This window comes from Physeter macrocephalus, chromosome 12, assembly GCF_002837175.3.
Source record: "Physeter macrocephalus isolate SW-GA chromosome 12, ASM283717v5, whole genome shotgun sequence".
In the NCBI taxonomy this organism is placed as follows: domain Eukaryota; kingdom Metazoa; phylum Chordata; class Mammalia; order Artiodactyla; family Physeteridae; genus Physeter; species Physeter macrocephalus.
This window is the reverse complement of record NC_041225.1, coordinates 79692715-79698714: the sequence shown is the minus strand read 5'-3', so window position 1 is coordinate 79698714 and position 6000 is coordinate 79692715. Positions and strand designations below refer to the sequence as shown.

At 43.9% G+C, this 6000-nt stretch overlaps 1 protein-coding gene across 3 annotated transcripts in view; it reads left to right on the top strand.

Moving 5' to 3' along the window:
• The first annotated feature begins 1682 nt into the window (after window positions 1–1682).
• Window positions 1683–6000, top strand: part of SERTAD2 (SERTA domain containing 2) — a 112572-nt gene continuing 108254 nt past the window's right edge. Inside the window, exons 1-2 of one of the 3 annotated variants that reach the window (XM_007124898.4) lie at window positions 1683–1764; window positions 2285–2398. The gene's annotated coding sequence lies outside the window, so the exon portion shown is untranslated. Of the gene's footprint in view, window positions 1765–1788; window positions 2399–3461; window positions 4109–6000 lie in introns of those variants that run through there. The other 2 variants (XR_003682231.1, XR_008618910.1) reach the window with 2 other exon arrangements.

Below are 6000 nucleotides of genomic sequence, written 5' to 3'. Positions count from 1 at the left end.
TTACAGTTTAGGTGAAGGATCCATACCTTAAAATGACAATAATCAAGGAAAGCCCCAATATGACTGGAATAAGCCTGAAGGCTTATTGTTCACTTATTATGTCTCCTCTGAATTCCAGACCACTGTAGGTTTTAATCTTATAATTATGGGGGGGGGGGAATGATCTTGCTCACTTCAAGACCGTAAATCAACCCCAGGTCTCTCTAGTTGACTTGTCTATGGAAAATGGACTTTGGGTATTCTAAGTGGTTTTGAAAGTGTTTTTTTGTAGGGATGTGATATGTGATTTGTCTTTCCTTGGTTTCTTGGTAGGAAGCAATTGTCATAAATTTCAAATAACGTGCAGAAATGCACCTTGTGGGAAAGAAGGTGGATTTTTGCTAGTGTATTTGCTTTTGTGGGCATCTCTGTTCAGGTTTATTAGTGATTACAGTTCCTTTCAAGTACAAGTGCGTGGAAAGTGTTAAGGTCTTTAAAATGATTACAAGACAGTAGGCAAGAAATTGAGAAAAAGCCATAGCTCCTGGGAATGTGCCGCGAGAAGATCTAGTAGTGAGTGCTCACCAGGATTGCTGTCAGGGTACAAGGTGAGGACGGTGGGCAGAGAAGTGGGAGCGGTGCAGGAGAGAAGGCTGGAGGTAGCTAATACATACATACACGCACAAAGCCCATACAGCTTCACTCATGCCAGGTTAAGAAGTGCCTTTTCCAGAAACTCAATAAAGAAATGGTATGCATTCAGGAGCTGTTTCAACCTGTCCACACCCTACCCTGACTTCCCCAGAAAACAGGCAAACAAGGAGGCAAATGCCATTGCCAAGCCTCCGGTCTCTGGCGTCCAGCTCCCTCAGCTACCAGAGCACAGCCCCACAGGACGTCACACGGAGCTGTCTCCAAGAGTGGGTACTGCACCGACCTGAGGCAAAGTTTTGATCTGATTCACTCCAAATCTGTCTGCCACTCGAGAGTGGGGTTTGGCCGCAGGGGCTCCCCGGCAGCACCAGGCAAAGGCTGAACAGCAGCAGCAGTAACAGCCTGCAGGCTGAGTAAAGAGCCAGCCTCCGCCGCCTCCTCCTCCTGCCGGCGCGGAGTCGGCAGCACAGCTAGTCCCTATCCCTGTAACGCCGCCAGCAGCGCGGCCCCTCCGCCCCCCCCCCACCGACCCCCCCGCACGGCCCCAACCCTCTCACTGTTATTTGCTTGACTGACCCGAAATGGGCAGGAGGGAGGACCCGGGCGCCTGAGGGAGGGGAGGGCGTTGGCCCGCCCACTCCTTCCCCTCTGGCTCCCTGCGGCAGCTTCTCCTCCTCATTGGTCACACGCTTGCGTCCATCACCCCCACGCGGCCCCGGGATTGGCAGAAGGCGCACTTCGGGGCGAGGAGGGCAGAGTGACTCCGCCGGTCTCCGGAGCCTCATCTTTCCCTCCACCCCCCTTTTCAACGTCCACCCACCTCTCCCCAGCCCCCACTCCACTCCCTCCACCCTCCTCCAGTTCGCGGCAGTGTCCTTAGAAGACTCATTGGGCCAGGGGCGAAGCCAGCCGCCTATCGAGCCGCGCCGTCATTGGCCGACGCCCACGCCCGTCGGAGCGGCAGGCCTCGCCACTGGGTGGCTTCGCTCCGCTCCCCGCCCCCCGCAAAGCCTCGCCCTCTCAGTCGCCACCTCCCCTCCCGGCTCTTCTACGGCCCCCATTCCCTTCCCGTCCCCGCAGCGTCTCCCCTGTCCAGCTGGGCGGGGACTGCTGTACGACTCTGTAAAGTCTGTGAGTCACTGCACAACCTATCAATCCAATTAAATGTCTTGAACGAGCCGAGCAGGCGGTGCTGCCGCCGCCGCCGCTCGCCCAGCCGCGGCCGCCCCTTCTCGCAGCGCCCCTCTGATCCATGGCTGTCTGTACTTGTTACGGTGTAACCTCCTCCTCCGCCTCCTCCGCCTCCTCCTCAGGAGCCGCTGCAACTTCCCCTCAGCCAGCCTCCTCCTCTGCTTGGGGACTGCAAAGGCATGGGATAGACCTAGAGCCACTTCTGTCTCCCCTCCAGCCCTCGCTCAATCTCCCCCCTTTAAATTAAAGTCTGTTCCTCGCTCCTCGTCGTTTTAGGGATTTATTTGTCAGTCTTTTATTTCCCCTGATTTTATTTTCCCTCCCTGGGGCAGGGGGGTCGCAGGGGCCGGTGGGTTTATTTTAGGGAAGGGGCTCTCCCCCCTCCCCCCGTTTCTCCTTGTCCCTTTGCGGCCGTGACTTGATTTTCCTGCCCCTCTCCGCTCCCACCCCTCGAACTCAGCGTCCTGCACTCGAGTGACGCAGCGACACCCTCCGCCCACAGCCCAGACGTCCCCTCCCTCGCTGCCACCCCGACCCGTCTCGGGGCTGGACCCGGTGCCGACTTCACAGAAGGGTGAGTACCGTGTTGGGTTGGCGGAGGGGTGGGGGCGAATCTAGAAAAATGTTGTAGCCGGTCCACTCTGGGGAGGGCAGGGATCACGTTGTGGGCTGGAGGTTCCCGGTCAGGCGTGGATTTGAGGTGGCGACTGCCTCCCCCTCGCTCGCTCTTCCCCCGCCCCTCGACTCCTTATTCACCAGCCTTGCTGTATTTCTAGGTATTGCCAGACTTCCACCATCGGGGCATTATAATGTTTATAAAATGAGCTGTAATGGCATGCTTTCTTAGTGAGTGGTCATAGCGATGTGATCTGATAGACTGTATGACCTGCAAAAAGTGCAAAACGGCTAATGGGTAGGTTTTCCTCCAAATCAAAGTTAAACTTTTATTCAATAAAGGCAAAGTAAAAGGTATTTCTAATTTGAATGTCTGGAGATAGACCAAGAGAAGACAGGTTGCCTTGTGGCATGGCTTACTATTTTTATTTTAAAATAGTTCTATAGGTTCCCTTTTGAAAAAAAACGTGAATTCAGTATTAACGTAAAGGTTATGAAGTCTTTGAACCTGTTGGAGGAAAGCAAGGTAAGATGGAAATCCAGCTTGACACTTCATCTTTAGCTCACCTCTATTCTAGCAAGAAATTAAAACACAGAATTTTTTATTTCTCCGTCACTGGGCACAGTGGGGTGTGCTGAGGACAAAAAGGGCTTTTTTTTTCCTTTTGATATCCCTCTTTTGTATACTTGATTGCTCTTGAACAAAATTTTAATTTGGTCTCTTGGTTGTTGGCTGTTCAGAAGTACACATACTTGGCCATATATGCCTTATGAGAATCTTGCCCTATGCATCTTTAATATTTAATTTGAGATAAAACTAAAAATTATGAGAAATAGTTACTCTGAATCACCTTCTGAGGTCGCTTTTGAGAATTCAGCCTATTTAAAATGGTATTCCTCTTTTTGAATCAAGTTCTGGTCTAGTTGTCCACAAGATTCAAATTAGGCCAAGCCAAACATGTTTTGAAATATTAAAATACGGGAAAGGCCTCTTAGTAGTTCATTCTCTCCTTCTCTTTCAGACTAACCAGAATAAGTTGTTGATAAATTTAATTGTAAAGAATAGACTGTTCCTGTACTGAAATCTGCCAAGTTTCTACAGAAAGATTTCTTTTTAAAGAGGAGAAATGTGTTTATGATCAGCCCAAAGTAGTAAAGTTGACTCAAATGTAAGTGCTGTCATAAGGAAATGCTTATCATAAGCCCCAAAACCTTGCAGAGTGTTTCAGGAAGACTTATACAAAGTCTTTTTGAATTGTTTAATAAATTTCATCATGTGGTCTTTTTCTTGAGTGTAAGACTGAATTATTGAGGGGGCTCAGAGCAGAGGGGAGCCATGCTGCCTGAGTTTGAATCTAGCCACCATCCCTGGATGGCTGACTGACCTTAGGCAGGTTTCAAACCTGGCCTGTGAGCGTTTTCTCCTGTAAATGGGAGGGATGACTTTTCATCTAAGGGTTGCCTTAAGGATAAGTGAGAGGGCACAAGGCACAGAGTACTTGCTGTTAGCTGCCCCATCATCATCATCCACTGAGAGGATGTGTGGTGTAGTGGTTAAGGGGACCTCCACAACCAGACTGTAGGTTCAGGTGCCAGCATTTCCTCTTGCTATCCTGTGATCTTGGCCGAGGTAACCTCAGATTCCCCATCTATAAAGCGGGGATAATAGAAAAATTTACTTCATAGGGTTACTGTGAGGTCGGAATGAGTTTGACTAGTATTTGGTACATCTTTTCAAGTTTAATTCTGTTTTGTTCCTGGTATGTCTTGAAACAATGGGTGACTATATTTTTTAGAACTATACTTTTTGTAAAGATAAAGAATTATTGCTGTCAATGAAATAAGCAGAGTTCTTATCCATATGCATGATGATTTATGGGATTTACATTTTCAATAAAGTTTATATGAGTTTTTATGAAAGTTAGTTATTGGATGAGTTGAGTTGATCACACTTTCATTTAAACTTGCATAACCAAATATATATACCACTATTATAATGATACCTATCACATATTTGCTGTTATATGTGATTTTCTCCTCTACTAAACAGAAAGCTCTTTGAGGGTAAGAATAGTGTTTCATTCATAATTTAATCCCAGGTACCCAGCAGAGTACCTGGTACATAGATAGGCTTAATGAATGCTGTAGAATGAATTAAACAATGTTATTCTCAATTTGTTTATGAGTAGTTGAATGACATTGTAAGTGATATTATGGAGCATACAATTGTGGTGTTGAGTTGAATTTTTATGTTCTCAATTACTATTTTTGGAAATAGAGAGGGAATTATAACATGTTTTATTAAGAAAATATTTTTCATTTTGAAGATTGAACTTAAAATATTCTGAAAAGTACATATCAAATATCTTCTTTTAATACCTGATGTGGCCATTATTTTACTGAAAGACTTTCTGACTCCCAAACTTCCTGTAACTAAGTTGGATGTTATTATCATTAATACAAATTATACAAATTAGATTTTGAATGTCCCAAATGATGATGTGATGTTATTATCGGCTTCAGAATTAATAATAATAAAGAGAATTTATCAAACCAACACTGTGGAAATAAAACGATATCATTTCCTTAAGGACCTAAGCTTTATTTCTCTTTCCATTCAAGAGTGAAATTCTTTCTCTTGAGCAGTCTTAATAAATAATTAGCTTTTCAAATAGGCGTAGTAAATAGTGTAATAGGAATCATAAAGAAGGTATATGTAATTAGTAAATAAAGCACTTTAACTTCACCACACACTTAATAGGCATTACCCAATTGGGTAATGTATCTTTTTAAATAAGCAAAATTGATCGGGCCTGTGCCACCCGCTTCATTTATAGAATCATTCTGCTTTACTTGTCAATAAAACCAGTTTAATTACTGTGCCCTCTGAAATTCTAAAAATGCAAGAAATATCTTTCATGAGAGATACCCTCAGTAACAAAATCTGAAAACTAATCTCAGAAGTGTTACAGAGTTCCATAACATTGTTAAAACTTTTCAAATATGTGAACTATCTAGTACAATGTGGGTAATTTTGTATATATAATCCTTTGTCTAACCAAATCATCAGTTATCCAATTTAGTTGAGTATATTGCATTTTCATTGGCTAAAATAATTAATTTTTTAAAAGTCACCCTTTTTTGTTCACACACTTTAAAAGCAGCTAATCTAAAATGAAACTTTAAAAAATTAATTTATAGGCACTTAGAAACTACACTTACGTGTCTGGTCTGCAAGATGAAAGGTCTGAGTTTTTGCTTAACACATTTCAGCATGACATTATTTCTGTAGCTCATATCTCTTTCATTTAACAGTTTTCGTTTTGGTGAAGACATTTGAGTATTTATTGATATTTTACAGATGTATATAATGTCTTCAACTTTTAAAAAAGTGAAGTTTCTGATGAAGAATTGTCTGGAAGGAAGAGGAAGAGGAATAGAAATAACCTTTGGGCCTGTGATTTCTATCCTTTGTCTTTTAACATTAGGAAAATGGATAATAATATACTCTGTCAGTGATCAAAAGGAGAGGAAAATTATTTTTGTGTTATCTATTGACAT